We start from the raw sequence: 19856 nt of genomic DNA, 5'->3' as shown, positions 1-19856 counted from the left end.
CACAGCTGTTAGGGAATACCATTGCTGTAAAGGGGTGTACTTGCTGTGCCACAGTGTTTTTTTAGTTGTATGTGTCAAAGAAACATTTCATGGATATATTTATTTAAAACAAAAAAAAACCAAAGTCACAAACTATTCTTCCACCGCACAATGTAGTCTGTTAACAGTGAGCAATATCACTAGGCCAAAGTAACATCTAAATGATTGTCCAATGTAAATGTTTTTGGGAGTGGACTGGGGTCAGCATGGTCACTCTGACCTGTCTGTGGCTACACACCCTCATGTTCAGCAAGCAGTTTTACATTTTGTGTTCTGACATGTTTTAGGTTTATTATGGAGCTCTTGGGCTAGTCTTCATTCTAGGGTTGTGTAATATGATAGCAGATCGTGAACGATAAGCATTTGTCCACGATGCACCATCACAGGGAGATTGTTGGATTGTGCTAATGCACATACAGTCACACACAGTTCTTAAAAGTGGTTTATGTACTGTGTACACATATTACACATCAGTCGACTGGGCAGACTCTCAGGACACCGATAATTGAAATCACTACTCTGACTACTGAATTAAAACCAAAAGAATTTGTTATTCCGTACATGAGACCTCTTCCTCGCAAAAAAAAAAAGGTGACATGAAGCCTGAAGAGCCCAAAAACACACACAAATGATACTAGTGCTTACGTAGGTTGTCCAGTTCAAAACAAGACCAAATTTGATCTTTCCGTCAATCCACTCGTTAGTAATCTTAAAGTCTGTGTAAAGAGGAGATTCACAAAGGAAAAAAAAAACAACAGTTCAAAATAAAGTAGAGCAAATAAAAAAAAATAATGTTGGTCTCTGCTATGGCTGTGTAGCTTTGGCTCTTAGCTTTAACGACATGTCAGTCAAGTCTATAGACCAATCAGGGGCGATATTCAAACAAGGATTAGATTAGATTAGATTCAACTTTATTGTCAAGTACAGGGCCAATGAAATGTAGTTAGCATCTAACCATAAGTGCAATATATAACATTATTTACATAAAGTGCGGTTGTGTGTGCCATATAGTATAAACACGTTGAAGTGAAATACGAAATTTACAGGATTATATATATATATATATATATATATATATATATATATATATATATATATATATATATATATATATATATATATATATATAATGTATGTATGTATAAAGGAGGTGGGGAAGCAATCATGCTTCGGCACTTAACAGAAACGCACCGCAAGAGACGACACAGACAGTTTTATATGGCAAAAGCAAGCAAAATAAACAACAATCAGGCGGCCTCAGTCTACAGCCAATTGGGGAAAGCTCCCTCCTTCCAACGCGTCTGGCCTTAAAGAGAAAGAGTACTGGGTTAGAAACAAGACTAGATCGGAGTAAATCTAGGTGAGTCAATTCTTTTTGTTCCTTTAGTGAGGGTAAAAAGCTATTTGGAGAGGTGCATGAGATTAATCAAGGAAGGTAAAATTTTGCCATTTAGCCTCGGTAATAGAATATTTTTTTCCTGTAGTAAAACAAATCCTTTTCTTTATGAAGAGGTTGGGGTCCAAAAAAAGATTTCAAAGAAGATTCCAAAATAAATTTAGAAAAGTGCTTGAAATATTTTGTTGTTTTGATCATATTTTGACCACTAAAAATTCAGTTCAATATCTATAAAAATTCTGAAGGTCTTTCAGTAACATTACTTCATATAACTGCCTCTAGTTGATTCACTGCCTCAAGATTTGAGTATGTAATTTCAGGCAGAAATTGGAAAAAATACCTGGAGAGTTTAGAGGTTAAAAACCAGCATGAAAAAGAATCGTGATAAAATCAAGGTCATGATCCTGAAAAAATAAATTGTGATAATGAATTTTTTTGCCATATCGCCCACCCCTACTTCAGTCCCCTTGTGTCTCTGTGAGCTCTAGGAACCCATGACCTTATAGTCAATTCACCAATCATTAGAACTCTTTTGCTCCATACCAACTACTGCATACCAGGAACACCCCACAAGACCTATATTTTTAGAGCGGCTCTGACGCCGATGTTATTCAATTCACATATTGGTGGCTTTACACTTGTAGCTGATGGGTAAGTATTCCAGTACCTGAATAAAAGCACATGATACACAGTGTAGGCAATACAACCTTTTTTGGAACAGACAGAGACCAGCAGTAAAACATAATGAATTTAAGTATATATGGATGAATGTATGTTACGGCATGTCAGTGTAGTCCAGTGCTCTCTCATGGAGAACAGGGTAAAATGTCAGCAACTTGCACAACATTAAAGCTTCCAAAACTAACAAATCTTAAAACAGCTTCAGTTTGAGACACTTCTTATTAGTCTCTCCCTTAAAGTTTCACACAGGTGCACTGGCAGTGTCTTGAGGTCCTGGGGTTGATCCTCACCTTTTTGTTTGCCCATGTGTGTGAGTGTGGATTGTCTCTGGTTGCTCTGGTTTCCTACCACAACCCAAAAACACATGTTGGGAGGTCGATTGGCTATGTGAAATTGCCTACAGGTGTGTGAATGTGTGTGTGTGTGTGTGTGTGTGCGTGTGTGTGTGTTTGAGAGATGCCCTGCATTGGACTGGCACCTATCCAGGGTGTGAAGTGCGCTGTCACCTCTCTACCAAATAGCTGATGTGTGGAGAGCGTACTGGTGGGGATTAGCTGCCGTTGCATCATCCAGGTGAATGATGCACAGTGGTGATATTTGAGGGGGCTTTTTAATGTTCCCAAGAATGTAAAGCACTTTGGGGTTCTAGAAATGTGAGTGTGAATAAGTGTGTAAAATAGAGTATTTTTAATTTCTTTTTCTATTATTTAAATAATTATACATGTTTTTACTGAATTTGCATTAGTGTTAAGTGTGACATAAGATTATACGTTTTGGATCTGTGCAACTGGACGTTTTATAATGCTTCTCATCCCTCTTCCTTTCTCCTGTACTAATCATCTCTCTTTCTCTCTCTCTCTCTCTCTCTCTCTCTCTCTCTCTCTCTCTCTCTCTCTCTCTCTCTCTCTCTCTCTCTTTCTGACCAGCTCTCCTCAGAGGGAGTGCAGGGCCACAGTTAATTAGGCTTCTTTAATCACCTGAAGTCACTCACTCTGACACTCTTTAACCTCACCGTAAATGGGTTATTATTACCTCTGAAAACCCCCTCTGTGGTTTCAGACATGAAAGACTTATTTTAGCTCTGCTCGGAAGTGAAACAAGCTTTAAACACTTTCTCTAATGACGGAAGAAAGCTGAGTTTTCCCCCACCCTCACCCTCCAATCCTTCACCTGTGTGTATGTATGTATATATATATGATTTCCTGTGGATTCTGCTTGGCTCATGACGGTTATAAGGAAGAGAATGTTTACTTATTAACATATTTAATTAAATTAAGAGCAGCCTGTCAAGGCTAAACATTTTTAATTATGTTTATCTTTTATCTTTATGACGATGCAGGGTTCACACTGTGTGCCTCAGTTATTTATGTGAGGCAATCAGTGCGATTCATTTTGTGATTTCTAGAACGCATGCTGTGTTTGTTTGGCCATATGAATCAAATAACCTACTTTTCAGTGCATTGTAATTACTGTGTGTATGTGTGCATGTGTGCGCGCATTTTCAGAGTGTTTCAGAAGACAGCGCTACACATCAAATGCAAGCTAGCCAAAAGTCCTTGATTATAGATGACAAGCTGGTCCTCAGAAGCACAGCTTTGTTGCCTAGTTTAAAGGGTCATATCTTGTCCAGTCTTGTATCCTAATGATGGAGCATAAAGCTTCTTAAATGTGCCAGCATTTCCATTTAGCCCCATGCATCTGTGGCATGTGTTCAGTAAGCCTGGTTATGTGCTTAAAAAATAACCCATCAAATAACTTTAAACGAGAGGAAGGCCAGTTAAAAAAAAAAAAATAAATAAATTGAATTAAAATAAAAATCAGACAATGTGCACTAAGGTTTAATTCAATGCTCCCTTTAAACGTTCAGAATATTCACATTACATCTCACAAATGACCATGAAAGATAAGCAAAAAAGAGCTGCTCTCTTTTCTTTCTTGCTCACACAGACAGAAACACATGAATTGTGGCGTCTGGCACTTCGTCTGGTGCCAAGCGTTTGTGCCCTGATGAAAAGTTATGCTAATAGCCCCCTGAGCGCTCAGATTGATGGATGAGAGCTGCAGCAGCTTCCATATTTGGGCAGTCCTTTTAGATTATCCATAACACAGAGGTAGTGAAGAAGCCCCCCTTCACACACCCACACACATACTCACACCTCTGATTTTATGCTGAATCAGACAACAGGAAAAGGTTGGGGGGAGGGGGGGTAGTAGTAGTACATAAATAGCAATTACAGCTGAGACCGGTAACAAGGGTCAAACCAAGACGAAAGGAGCCATTGATCCTGGAAAATATATTGATAGCTTTTATAACTATTGAAAATCTCAGCTGCGTCAGGTCTTTATAGTTATTCCTCAATCTAACATGTATACTGTTGAAAGAAGTGTCACTCTTCTGGCTTATTGTGAAACACAACAGCAGCACACTGCTGTTTAAAAGCTCAGAAAATGTTCCTTCTTTTATAACATAAAGCCACCATCCTGAAAATTGTTAAGTGTAAGGCTTTTAAAATTGGAACTGCTTTGATTTTCAAAAACAATAAGTTAAATTCACTTTTACTGCATATTAAATATTTGTTTAATATTAGTTAGATGCTGCTTTTTTGTATATGTTAAGCAGTAGGGTATTGGCACTTTTCCACTGCATGGAACCTACACGACTCTACCTGACTCGGCATGGTTCTTTTTGCTTGTCCCCTGGCCAAATCCGGTACCTGGTCCTGGAACTGGGTAGGCTTTCAGTCCCAGCTCACTCCGGGTCCCAAGCATGCCGAGTAGGCACTAAATGGTGACGTGCAAACACTGCCGAGTGCTGATTAGCCAGAGAGACATGTCAATCACCATGAAATGCAGAGCTCACTCAAATCCAGAACAAACCACCGCTTACAAAAAACCCTTAAGTTATAGCAGTTTAACATTTATTTTTATCAGACTCACAACAGCAGCTCGTAACTTTACCTTGAGGTGTTTGAAGATGTTTTATATGCTCCTTGGGCCGATAGCCAATGAAAATTTCGAGTGAAAACCGAACATTCAACAAGTTAAATTGATCTGTGAGATCTGGGGCAGAGCTGTGTTCAGTCCAAAAACAAAAACAACACACGAATACACGATGAGTAAACAGCACCTAACTTTAATGCCACTGTTGTGGTTTTCAAAGCCAGCGATTCCTGTTAGAGATGGGGTTTTGCTACGTCACCAACTCCATATTGCGGGGGAGCCCTGCCAGTAGAAAAGCGACAAGCTTTAAGCGTGCTGAGCCGAGTCATGTAGAGCCGGACCCATGTGGTGGAAAAGCACCAAATGTTTCATGACTGAACGCCATTCAGGTGTGGCCATTTCAGAGTCTGCCGTTACCCCTCCATTTCTTGTTTTTCAATTACCAGTCAAACCAGGGAATGACATAATCATGCTATTCAGCCACAGTGAAGATGTTTATAATTCAGTCCTGCAGACCCACCTCCATCTTCATTAGGATGTGATCAGTTGGCCCTGTAGCTTAGGATTGCCGAAGCATATTTTATGCCTCCTGCAGCCGTGCTTTTTGAATATTGCTTGTTTAAACGAGATACTCCCAATTACAGAAAATACTGGTGGTTTCTGCCTGTCATGGAAACTGACGGCATGAATGACATCCCTCTCAAAATCATACTACGTTTGTAATCGACTATGAACATTCACACTCTGTATGGTGCGCACAAACTTGTAAACAAGAACTGTATAGAAACATATTGTTGGTGTCAAATCAAAAGCTTTTATCTCAAAAAGATAACTTTGAATGGATGTTATTTGAGCAATATTTATCTCTTTGAACCATTTCAATTGGTTCATTCATTATAAAAGTTTCAGACAGTGTAAAGGGCAGCCAGGGTTATCGAGTTTTGTATAAATAAATAAATAAGACAAAAAAGGAAATTGTTTTGTTCTGATTGTGTGTATGTGAGAGAGAATGTGTTTATTCTGGGCAGTGTGCAACAGTTCAGCAGTTAAGCATGTTCCTATTTTTCATTATGTCAAAGCTGTTAAGATGTATGGTCATCTGTGACCATGTTTACATGATGTGGTTGATGGTCGCTCTCTGAGGGACCTGGCCCTGGCGTTCCTTCGTCTCCAGCCATTCCTAACCAGGGCTTTCTCACAACCCAGCACAGCTCTATCATTCTTATTCTGGCATCTGTGCAAATGCTAATAACCACATATTTGGCTTCTAAGTGACTTTGGCCAGTGAAAAGAGTGGCATTCCAGACAGCGAAAGCAAGCTGAATCAATTTTTGCCCCCAATCTTTCTCCCATTTTTATCTCCATATTTGGAAATGTTTACCTCCTTGTGGCTTCACAGTGCGGGAGGAAGAAGGGGTATGAGTCATTTTAACAGCATAAGGGCCTGCCTGTGGATCCTCCTCAGTAAACTCCCATTGAATAAGGGCTTCATTCTAGTCTATAGAAGCACAGGATATGCAGTGAGTACCTCTCTATTCCTTAACATGATATTCCCTATTTGTCTAGGTTTGCTTCCACCTTACTATTTTGTCTTTTCTTATACAGTCTGTGTGTCTGACTGGCACTGTCTGTTACACACTCTCTCTCTCACTCTTTTTCTCTCTGGCAGCTAATTAAGCAGGTAGGGCAGTGAGCTGGGCCGTGTTTTTGTTAGTGGTGTTGTGATGTGTTGTAGAGATAGCTGTCTCCTCACTGATGTGATCAGCACTCTTGATGTGTTTGGGCAAGTATGATTGAATACCTGTAGTGGATTACACCCCCCCCACCGACCTCTTTAGAACAGCAGTGCCCTGACTGCAGCAGCAGGACTTAAAAGAGAAGCACTTAAGGTGCTGTTTATGTGCGTTATTTTATAAATAAGCCACTTTTATAATTTTTTAGTACTTATATACTTTCCTGAGATGGGTTTTCGTTCAATTCAGGGTAAATTTAATGTGTTTCTCTGCTTTCGTATAATTTAACCCTAACCCTTGTACTTTTGTAGGTGACTGTCTTTTTGTACTTTTATATCATAACCAAATGCAATAAACTGTAGATTTTTGATCACCATACTCTGCATTTAGAATCACAGGTAAATGGCTAAAAAATAAAAAATAATGTGATAATTTTTTCACTGTTAAATACTTTCTTCATAGAAAGCATGCTATTAATGCTAAATGGTAAGGGAGCCCTCACCTCTCCCCTGACCTTTTTTGCCACTCCATAAAAGGTATTTTGTGTCCCCTGTGGAATGATGGATTCAGTGCAGATGCAGCACACTTGTGAATTTGCAGTGTCTTTATCTGTTGTGGTTTGGGTGGGGTGATATGACATAAATATTATTGTGATATTTTAAGACTATAATTACAGTACATATCTAAATATTTTGATCTCTCATTCTAAAGCATTTCATAACTGTTTGGTTTAACCCTTTAATGCATACTACAAACAAGCTTGATGATTCTCATAGTTTGTGTAACATATATCTTCATAAACTATATTGTGAGTTAATGAATGAGAGCGAGAGAGACTAGGTGTATATGTGATATCCTGTGACGAATTGGCACCTTGTCCAGGTTGTGTACCTGCCTTATGTCTAATGGTTCCGGGCCTTGTACTACAGCTGGGCGATGTGGCCAAAAATGTTATCACGTTATCACAAGGTTTTCTATATTGATCTGTCTCGATATTTATCACAGTATTGACAAATGTTGGCTTTTGCACTTATTGCTTATAAAAGTCTGGATATTTGGCTGTAATGTAATAAACATGGACTTGTCAGAACACCGCAAGTGTTTCCACTGTTTTTCTGTGTCTGAGATGTTCTTTAGCCCAGAATATATTTTCTTCTAGTGTTATAGCATTTTATGTCGCATTTCTTGATGCGGGACAGATTTAAGGATTTGAATTCTGATAATGTTTCCTCACCATTTGCATGCTCTCCAGTCTGCTTGTATACTCAAAACCGGTCTGTGTTTACGAACCCCCAGTGTTTGTAAATGCTCATGGCAGTGAAAAGGGATCTGGAGTTTTTTAAACAACATGGAGAATTCCAAACGAGTAAAGAAACAAACTGAGATGGTGATGTTGCTCCATTCCTGCTCTAATGGTGAGTAATATTGACTTATTTTTGCTGTTATGAATTACTTAAGGTGGAAAAGTCTCCAAATTCAGGAGACTTCTAACTGCATTAGGGGAAGTGCTACAAAACAAAACAACTAGACTTACAAGTCCTTTTCTGTAGAAATTCAAAGAGTGGATAAAAACTTATCAGAGAGATAAGAGCGAACAGAGAGTACAGCATTTTCCTGCAATTGTAGGCATCCACTTTAAAGGCAACATTTTATGATGGTAGGGAACAGCACTTCTCTCTAGTTTGTTTACATTCATAAGCTAAGCATACTTTAAGGTGGATTGGTAAGTTTGAGGAGAAAAATTACTGTTTATACGTGGCTTGCAAATTTTTATCCACTGTTTGAATTACCACAGAAACTCATTTGTAACCCGAGTTGTTTAGTTTTGTAGTACGTTCTTGAATCAGATTAGAGTCAGTTCCAACTTAAATAATCTGAAACAGCAAACATAAGTCAATATTACCCACATTTGGAGCAGGAAAAAAGCAATATCCTCGTCTCTTTTCGTGATTTTCAACATATGGATTTCTCTTCACTATTTCTCTGCCATGAGCAGAGAGGGAGGCAAGCCTAGCATGTCTGACTGAGCCACTTTGTTTTTAAAATTTGTTTACCGACACTAGGGATTCATAAACCCATTAGACCTGTTTCCTGCAAGCAAACAGACTGTAGAGCTAGCAAATTGTGAGGAAATCTTCTGCAATTTATTCAAAAGTTATTTTATTTTTATATCTTTAAATATTCAACTGCTTATAGTTTAAAGCTTTAAAATAGTGTGAAATCAAGTTTCTGTAGTTATTTTGCTTCTGTCCCAAATATTTGAGTGTGTTGCAAGCATCAAATTGTAAAGCATTTTATATTTAAACCCACTATTTTGTAAGTAAAAATATTAGAAATCTTTTCTTCTTTTGTCAGTTCAGCTTGTTTTGATTACATTTTACACAATGTCCCTACTTTAATGGATTTTGTATTTGCTAAATCCTACCTTGAACACCAGTGATACATTGCGTATATTCAGTGTATGTCCACCCCTTGTAGTGGCACTTTAGGTGTATTGGACCATGAAATACAGTAGACGCCTTCCTATGGTCAATGAAACACAGTAGACGCATTCTATGCTATGATCTGTTGGTTCTTTTAGAGAAGCATCATATACAAATACTTGAAATTCATTGAAGATAAGTGAAGGTAAATGTGCAAGGCCTCTTTTTCTTGTGATAAAATGATAAAATCTGAAATATCTTCTGTCTGACCCAGATGACTCAGGAAGAAGCAGATAGAAAAACCCAGTCATGTTTAGTTCTTAGTCAAAACTTCAAGTTTTTTTTTTTTTTTAGGAAAAATCAGGAAACATTTTGAAAACTATAGTACATAATTAAAAAAAAATAAGGCTTATTTTTCAGTGTCTCCAACTCCAGTCTTATAAGCTGGTTTTATTTTCTCCATTAATGATCAAACTTTTCATGGACATTCAGGTGTGGGCTCTGGGGAGGTAATTTTGTTGTTCACAAGCAGCTCATGTTTTACGAATGTACCTTTTTGTCGATTTCCTTTTCCTCAGCAACTGCTTCTACACAGCTACATGTTTTTTCAGACCTATAGCAGTGAATTACCTTCTCACAGTTTAAGAATGAACAGAAACTTTCTTATTTCTTATCTGACGCAAGAGCAGTAATTGATTTTGACTATAAATAAATAGTGGTCTTGGACTTTTGAAAGGTGCTTAATGGGCTTCAGTTTTTATTATGTTACTGGGCCACTGAAACCCCTATTGACTATTTTTAAAAATTTTAGGTATGTTTTCTGTTCACATTTGAGTTTTGTATTATATTTATCTGATCAAGTTTGTTCCAGTAGTGTGTATTTTCTGGTTGTAAGTGCTATTTTCTGTAACGTTTGCAAGGCTTTTTCTCATCTCAGATTTCCCATCTCAGTCCAATGGGTTTCTCTGTATTGGTGCATGCTAATAAAGCAGCTGGCCATGTAAAAAGCCCAACACTTTTTCAGAGGTTTTTTTTAGGAGTAAGACCTTGATGATTTTGGAAGAATCTAAAATAATACCTTTCATTCCTTTCAGGGACGAGCATGTCTTCTACTAAACTTTACACTCACTGTGGCCCATTTTTGGTCAAAGAATTTGTTGAATGCAAATGAGGCTTACATTCAAAGGGCACCATATCTGGAACAATGTGATGTCTGTTTAAGAGCCTCTTAAATCTTACCTTTTTAAATTTATTTTTATTCAAGTTAATTAAAGATAGCTTTTATTGATTTTAATTACAGTTATGAAATCATGATTACAGCAATAGGTTTTGCTGCCAGTTAAGGCTCTTAATTTACTTTTTACCTTGGAGGACGTGATGGTTGTAGCCCAAAAGACTACTGAATAAAAGTATTTAAAATCACTGCATGTTCTAAATCTTTAATTCACTGTTTATTTATTTATTTATTTATTTATTTATTATTATTTTTTAATCTCTTGTGGTCATCTGAACTTGTTGTAAAATATGGAGGTCTCCGCTGCTTAGGCCCACACAATGGGAAAATTGTACATTTGACGAAAAAGCCGTTTTGGTCATGCTCATAGCACTTCATTTTCCTTACACACTAGCATGCTATCTTTGACATATTTACTTGACAGTAACTGACTTGACATCTAGTGATTTCTGTATTTTTCAGAAGTCAGTCAGCCTTGCCTCTGAGTGAACAGGACTTCTGGTTTAGGACCTTTGGCTGAGCACCACAGTTAGCATTAAGTGCTCTTTGGCTGTTTACACATTTTTTTCATAACCCATGCCATGGAAACGGTGGCAGGGAAAGGTAGAGCCTAATGGGATTTTACATAGCTGAGAGGGGTGATGTTCCCTCTGCGAACGATAGAGCACTGTGATAATCCCATTACCTTTCGCTCCGTGCTAAACAGGGCCTGCACAGCCGGCACCATGTAGCTGCAGGCTAGCTAACTTGCTAGCTCTTCACTGCTTGTCTTAATGCAGCTTGATGCCTGTGTAAATGGTCTCACCTCTCTCAGAGCACAGAACCTTTCATAACTTTTACAAATTTCTCTACCAACATGTGAAACTATGCATCATGAATAGTAGATACGTTTATAAATGTCAGTTTCAGAAATTATTTCCATTTCCATTGTTCATTTGTTTGTATACCCAGTGTTTTTTTAACCTGATTACTCAAGACATATCTTTGTAATATTCAGCCATTTTTCTCTTCTTGTTAGCTTCAGAAGACACATATGTGACCGTGAAAATTGCATACATTCTCAAAATATTCCTTTTTGTATATATATATTTTTTATTTTAAAAACAAACTATGTTTAAAAAAAATAATCTTACTGTACTGTTTGTTGTGACACTGTCCCTTGGAGTTTAGAAATATGAAGACAACCCCTCCGTATTTATCATTGTTTCATATTAAGCACAGAGGGATGAGGTTACACAACATGTCTATTTTAGCGCTGCCTCGTAAACATGCCAGCAATCCTCTGATGTATCTCAAGAACCCAGATTAAGATTTTAATCTGGTCTCACTTACTTCTCACTGCTGCCCTTAATTTTGTGAGATGACTCTGCCTCCAGATTGAAGATGATCTGCTGTTTGTTTTTGCAAAGTGAAGTAAATCCAAGTGGATCTCCTGTCGACAAATAAACTTCAGGATTGATTAACGAGTGCAATTAGATGCTCAGGCAGATTGAGGGAGACTGAAGTCAAATAAGGGGGTGATTATCTGCTTAGAAAAGGAGATCCACATTAAGGCTTTGATTGCTTTCTATATTTACGCTAATTCTTTTATTGACACAGTATAAGCAGTTATTTTCCTCTGAGAATTTGAGTGTTAAATGACTGGGACTCAAGTCTCCCTCCTAACCCTCACAAACAAGTAAACGCTAGGAGTCTTATTCTATATGTTACTTTAAGGTCATGGTTAACCTTCACATCTAGGTTACTCCACTGTGGTTTTTAAATTTCAAAAATTTCCCGCATTTGGGACTCATTTAGTAAAATACATATGACTGTATATGACATCTCTTTTACTTGCTTATTAGGACATACTAGCTTACGGTATGGGGCTGCACCCACAGGTTGTGCCATGCTGGGAAATGCATGGGGCCCTTTGTATAACTATAGCATAGCTCTAGGCAAAAAGCTTACCTTATTTTATGGAGTGTCAGCAAGATGCATTGTTGTTTCTTGGTGAAATGCAGTGTCCTATGTCTACAGATTCTGGTTTTATATTCAGTGTATTGTTTGAGTTATCGCATTTAAAACTTATATTTCCAGTCCTGTGCAGAAGAACCCATCATTCATTTACTTAATTTCTAGTCAAAACAGCCAATACATTTTTATTTCTCCTTTTGTAAGGAGGTATTGCCCAGGAGTTTAGATACATAGGGAACATAATTCATTTGCAAGGGCTGGGGAAAGTCAAATGATAATATATGAAACAAACAGGCCACTCTTGCTTCAGATTTGGGGAAAAACTCTACAGGTGTTTCTGTCCATGCTTCTGCTGTGAGTGTTCAGTGCTATAGCATCTAAAATGGTGTGTAGCTCTCAGTAATTCACAGCTGAGGTGTTATTTGGACAGTTCTGAATGTGAGGCAATGAGGTGACACACTTAATATAAAAAAACTGTAATGCTTATTCAGTTGTTGGGGTTTCTGTTAAAAGCTCTGATAAAATTACTTGATCAAAAGTGTCCTGAACCACCCCACCAAACTTTTTCGTTTTGAGTGTTAAGAAATAAGTGGTGTCTTTTGCACGTAACTTGAAGTAGTCACTTAACAGGCAAACGAAAGCCTATGTTGACTTAATTATGTCTGTGTAGACATCCAACACTACTGCACCTCAGAGGGATGTCTGAACATTAATCTGTGCTTGGAGCAGTGCCAGTGGATTCCTATGATGCCAGTGCAGTGTCAGATAGAGGTTACCTTTACATTGCACAGGCTTTAGCAACACAAGCAAGACATGTTCCAATCAGCAATGATTTGTCATGTCCACTTTAACTTTAATTTTCCTTAATTTATTTATTTGTATTTAGATTTTTGTTTGTTTATTTTATGGAAACATTAATTTCTGCTTGTGTCAGGTGTGCACTGTTAGAGGACGTCAGAGTCTAGCTGCTACCATTTCTACCTCACTAGTGCCATTCCACATGAACAAGTTCTGTTTACCTATGCATTATTCTCCCATAGACCATGATAGATCAAATAAAGCAAAATATAAAGTAATCCTTTTGATGTTTATGAACAGTTAATTTGCTGTCCAGTCATCTTGAATGTCACCATGCCAGTTGCCAAAGACAAGTAATTGTTCGGTGAGTTTACGCCACTTGGATAAAAGCCCAAAATATAAACAAATGTCAAATAAATCATTCTTATTTAGACATTGGTAAGAATTATTTTGACTTCTGGACAATGAGATTATGTCTTCCATACAGTAGTTCCTAAATCCATGTGGCTGTGTAATAAATCTGTGTTCCTTAGTAACACTCAGATCTATCTATCTCTTACGTTGTTGCCAAATGGCTATATTTTAGTCAATAGTAATTAAACACAGAATAATATGTAAAATATGAAGTCAATGGGTAGTTCTCACTGGACACTTCCAAAGTGTGTTATTTGTGTATGTATGTGCCACAGTGCGACTTGCTGGACATGTTTAGATTTTATGCAAACAGACAAGTTTCTAGTAATATCTGGAATTCCAACAGGTGGAATTGGGGTAAAAGATTTTTCCCTATGATTATGAATGTTGCAGTCCTATGTCCAAATGAACACAGCAGTTTATTGCATCCAGAAATTTCTCTAAGCACAGTACTTTCCTTGCTGATTTTGTATGAAGGGTCAATAACAGATAAATCCTGCACAGATTCCACATTAATGGAATCCATGTTGTCGGAACATATAACATAGAGACAAAAACATAAGCCATTTCACCTGTACTGTTAATTTACTTTTGGCAAGTTTTTGAACTTGGTTCAAGTCCCGCTTCAGGTGACTGTCTGTCAGGAGTTTGTGTTCTCCCTGTGTCCGCATGGTTTTCCTCCGGGTACTCTGGTTTCCTCCCATTGTCTAAAAACACGTTGGTGGATTGGCAACTCAAAAGTGTCCAAAGGTGTGTGTGTGCGTGTCTGTGTCACCCTTTGAAGGATTGGCGTCCCCTCCAGTATGTGTTCCCGCCTTGCGCCCAGTGATTCTGGGAAGGCTCTGGACTCGCTGCGACCCTTATATGGAGTAGCGGTTATAGACAATGAATGAATGAATAAAAGAAGCTTTTGAACTATTAGAAACATGCAAAAATACTACTTTCAAGCATATATATATATATATATATATATATATATATATATATATATATATATATATATATATATACAACCTGTATTAATTTATTGTAGTAGAGAATATACAACTTTCAAGAAAATTAAGCACATTTTATATTTCAATGGATGTTAATATGAATAGTGATTAATAAATGTGATTTTAATCATCACAATTTTTTTAAATATGAAGGACAGCTAGAGATTCCAAACTATATCAATAATCAAAATGTAGATGCAAAATTTGTTTCAACAGCACCAATATTTATTTTCTGATAGCCAGAAATTAGATTACTTAAATAAGTACAGAAGAACTCAAATTGCCCATAGCTTTTAATCTGTTTAGCATATTAGATTTCTTTAGAGTGATGACTTTTTTTCTCTACCATCAAGAGCTAGTGAACATTTTTAATAAACACAGTGACAGCTCTTTTACAGTACTGCCTTGTTCTGCTCATTAGCTTTGCTAACAGGGATGTTAGTCTTGTGGTGAAGTCAAACTGATTTAATATTAAGGTCATAAACATCAGATTCTAAGCCATGTTCTCACTTCCAAGTTTGGCAGATTAGTTTTTTCAGTGCTATTTAATTAATCATAGAAAAGTGTGTCATGTTCACAAATTTGCAGTATCTCTGGTGCTACCAGTTGCGTCCTTATTTTAAGGCCACAACTGGTTAGATATTTGGTTTCCACACGTCATCTTATAGCCTCTTAAAATGCAACACTAATAGGAATTGTTCTTATTACACAGCACAAAGGAGAAAATGTGGAGCAAGGAAAAAGGCTGGGAAGAGCTATAATGGGTTATTAAATAGATGAGCAACGTGTTCTGGATTCTATAGAGAATGCAAATTGCTCTTTTTAGCTGGCATTATTGGCATTTTAAACGAATTCTCTGGCCATTGTTGGCTTCCCATTTAACTTAGCGGGGGTCTTGCTCTTGAACTTGATTATGAAAGGGAAAGGTAGGAATGGGTATATTATTTGTGAAAGAGGGGGAAAAAAGGAAAATGATACATTTTGGTTGAATGTCTGACTTTAAAGCCTCTGTATTTATATGGTAGGTCACGGTTGCAGAGGAAAAATGTCATTCAAGGTTATCAGCTAAGTAATGGAATGGCGTAATGTCTGCAGCAGAGTGAGTGCTAAAAGTGCTCTGTTTTAACCTTATTGTCAGATGTGTGTTTGTGGGATAGCACATTTTGTTTATCTTTATTTAGTGTCTATCAAAGTCTTTTTCTATCCTTTTGCAAGAAATCCAGTCAACTGAAACAGGATTCGGTGCATTAAGGCTGCCAGAGCTGTTAAAAATGAACCTGTTTTTGTGACTCATGGACTTGAGCATTGGCCCTGAAGTCTAGTCAGCATTTCAGGTGTTCAAATGCTCACCTACAGTTCCTTGTTTTGGCCTTTTATAGCAATATATAGTTAAAGGGACACCCTGACAAAAAACAAATGTTAAATTTGTTCTCCAACATGCTTACTTGCATCCTACAGCAGTATCACAGTAATTTATACTATGGAAATTTCCAGTTTAAAGCTTTTGAAACCCTTATGGAAACCCTCTCATGGTGTATCTTGAAGATGGTAGGAATATTTGTAAAACTACAGATACTGTGGGGTAATAACAGAATAAATAATGTAATGATAACATAACTAGACAATAACTAGAGATGCATGAATACCGATACTGGTATTGGGTGTTTGCCCAATACTATGTTCATTTACTCGTACACATAATCGCAAACAAGACCGATACCAATATCGGATACCTTTTGCCTAGTGCACATTACTGCGCTAATGAGCAGTCAATTCAGAATGTTAGTGATCCGGAATTATTTCACAATTTGTGATGGCAACACAAAGTGGACTGCAGGGAGAACCCAAGAACAGTGCGTATTGACTGTTTTGACTGTCCTCGAACACGGTGGGTTTTTCTTTACTCAGAGTGTATTTTCCTCAAGGGAAATTCTTTCCCATTTGTGAGAACGCTGTTCGTTGCCCAACTTGGTTTCTCCCTTAAAACAAAATTATATTTTTCGCTCGCAAATATTTAATTGGATCCAACGCCATAGCTCAGGCTGATTTCTGTTCTTTAATAAACACTGCCAATAAATAAACACTTCCAACTGCGGAACTTCCCATCCGTTATCATATAATGGAAACTGTCTTCCCAAAGATGCACAACACTGTACATATCAAGAGCTTGTTGCATCTAATGTTACTAATTTATAAATAGATACTTTATTGAGCCCAGAGGGAAATTCTAATTATAGGTTGTGTAATCAAAATGTTTTAATTAATAACTACACTATTGCACAATTCTCCCGATTGCTTAATTCTAAGTATCGTATCGGCAAGTAAAAAATACACATACTCGTACAACCCCTGGCAAAAATTATGGAATCACCAGTCTCTGAAGATGTTCCTTCAGTTGTTTAATTTTGTAGAAAAAAAGCTGATCACAGACATGACAAAAAACTAAAGGCATTTCAAATGGTAAATTTCTGGCTTTAAGAAACACTAAAAGAAATCAAGAAATATAATTGTCGTAGCCAGTAACAGTTAGATCTTTAGAACAAGCACAGGGAATAAATTATGGAATCACTCAATTCTCAGGAAAAAATTATGGAATCACCCTCCAAATTTTCATTACAAACACTAAAACCTGCATCAGATTAAAGCTGCTCGTTAGTATGCAGGTAAAAAGGAGTCATCGCACCTTGGAGAGCTGTTGCAAAAAGTGGACTGACATGAATCATGGCTCCAACACCAGAGATGTCAATTGCAAAACAAAGGAGAGGATTATCACACTCCTTAAAGACCAAGTACAAACAACATGGGAACATGGGTGGTTAAAGGCAAGCATACTGTTAGACAAAGGAAGACATCAAAGCGTCAAGACAGAAAACTTAAAGCAATATGCCTTGAAAACAGAAAATGTACAACAAAACAAATTGCAGAAAACTGGAGTCAACTTCTGTGACTGAACCTAAAGGAAATGGGATTTACATACAGAAAAGCTAAAAGAAAGCCATCACTAACATCTAAATAGAAAAAAAACAAGGTTCCGATGAACTAAGGAAAGGCAGTCATGGACTGTGGATGACTGGATGAAAGTCATATTCAGTGATGAATCTGCATTGTGCAAGGTGATGATGCTGGAACTTTTGTTTGCTGCTGTTCCAATGAGATTTATGCAGACGACTGTCTGAAGAAAACATGCAAATTTCCACAGTCATTGATGATATGGGGCTGCATGTCAGGTAAAGGCACTGGGGAGATGGCTGTCATTACATCTTCAATAAATGCACAGGTTTACATTGACATTTTGGATACTTTTCTTATCCCATCTATCGAAAGGATGTTTGGGGATGATGAAATCATTTTTCAAGACGATAATGCATCTTGCCATAGAGCAAAATCTGTGAAAACATTCCTTGAAGAAAGACACATAAGGTCAATGCCATGACCTGCAAACAGTCCGGATCTCAATCCAATTGAAAATCTGTGGTGGAAGTTAAAGAAAATGGTCCACGACAAAGCTCTAACCTGCAAAGCTGATCTGGCAACAGCAATTAGAGAAAGCTGGAGCCAGATTGATGAAGAGTACTGTTTGTCACTCATTAAGTCAATGCCTCAGAGACTGCAAGCAGTTATAAAAGCCAGAGGTGGTGCAACAAAGTACTAGTGATGTGTTGGAGTGTTATTTTGTTTGTCATGATTCCATAATTTTTTCCTCAGAATTGAGTGATTCCATAATGTATTCCCTGTGCTTGTACTAAAAATCTAACTGTTACTGGCTACCACAATTTTTTTCCTTGATTTCTTTGTGTTAGCCAGAAATTTGCCATTTGAAATGCCTTTAGTTTTTTGTTATGTCTGTGATCTGCTTTTTTTCTACAAAATTAAACAACTGAAGGAACATCCTCAGAGACTGGTGATTCCATAATTTTTGCCAGGGGTTGTACTCGTTTGGAAAGCAATTATATTTATGCATCCCTATTAATAACTTAATTGCAAGTCTGAATGTCCCTGGAAAATATTGAGAGAATATTAATTTATATTGCAAATTGGCCTAATATACATCGTTTTTCTGTTATAATGTGTGAACTGGAGATTTCTTTATTTGGTCAGAACTTATTTTACTTTATTTTATTTATTTATTTATTTTTTTTATACTGTCTTAAATTCAATTGATAAACATGATCCCACTGAGAAATAGCTTCTGTGAAATCTGTTGCACCTTTAGAGTGTTGTCTGGTCACTGCAGGACATGTGTAAAGCAGGAAATTAAGTATCTCTGAGTTCATACTGTGTTCAGCAGCTTGGGTGGGAGCTTCAGTGATGGGCCTTTTAGTCAGCCTCAGCTTCTCTGAACGTGCTCCAGGCTCACGTGGCCTCCAGCCTGGATTAATTGCCACCGAGCCCTTTGTGATCCAGGAATGCAATTACCTACTGACCCAAATCATCCGCTTGGCAGGGCGTCCCTGTTCCTTCCAAGCTCTGCCAGCACTCCCACTGGTCCACCATGCCCTCCTGCTATTTCTCTAACTACACTCTACCACTCTGCCCTGCACTGAGCCAGTGCAATATGTAGCAGTAGGTTTGCTCAAGCTTTTAGAATGAATTTTTCTACCATAACCAAAATAAATAAATAAACTTCAAGGGAAAATCAGCTTTTTTAAAAAAAAATCCTGTTAGAACTACATAACCTATAATAACCTACAAGAGTTAATATGCTGCATAAGCTATAATTGGTTCTGTGTTTTGCCTTTTTAGTTAACTAAATAAATAAATAATAATAAAAAAAAGTAAGAAACAAGACAAAATAATTTGCTCCAACAAGCTGGTCTAAATGCCGGAATGGCTCACAGCTGGGTTTTGAGTGCTCCTATTAAGAAAGATGAGATTTCGAACTAACAGGAAATTATTGGCTATGCATCCCATGCCAGTGAATGAAATGCTTTCGAACATTACTTCAGGCTCTGTATCAGAAACATTCAGCGCAAGCACATCCAGTCAATGTTTATAGACTTTGCTGGTTTGTTGAATAATAATAATAATAAAAAAATGTTGACTCTGTATTCACATGAGCATGGCCTTAAGGCTCTGATGAGATTTCATTTATTAACCTCTCAAAATATGGACTTGATGTAACTGTGTGCATAGTGTAATGATAAAAGAAACATGTAGACAACGGACAAATATTGACTTATATTTAAGCCTGAAAAATATTTTCATTGTGACAATCTCATCACTGCTTTATACTGCTCTATATTCACA

General features: G+C 37.3%; 1 protein-coding gene across 7 annotated transcripts in view; it reads left to right on the top strand.

Moving 5' to 3' along the window:
* The window catches only part of lpp (LIM domain containing preferred translocation partner in lipoma), a 269809-nt gene that overhangs the window by 59250 nt on the left and 190703 nt on the right, over positions 1 to 19856 (top strand). Inside the window, exon 1 of one of the 7 annotated variants that reach the window (XM_066663356.1) lies at positions 6506 to 6576. The exons of the other annotated variants lie outside the window; for them this stretch is intronic. The gene's annotated coding sequence lies outside the window, so the exon portion shown is untranslated. Of the gene's footprint in view, positions 1 to 6505; positions 6577 to 19856 lie in introns of those variants that run through there. 7 annotated transcript variants of the gene reach the window in all.

Source organism: Hoplias malabaricus, chromosome 3, assembly GCF_029633855.1.
Source record: "Hoplias malabaricus isolate fHopMal1 chromosome 3, fHopMal1.hap1, whole genome shotgun sequence".
Lineage (NCBI taxonomy): Eukaryota > Metazoa > Chordata > Actinopteri > Characiformes > Erythrinidae > Hoplias > Hoplias malabaricus.
This window is presented reverse-complemented; position numbering and strand designations above follow the sequence as displayed.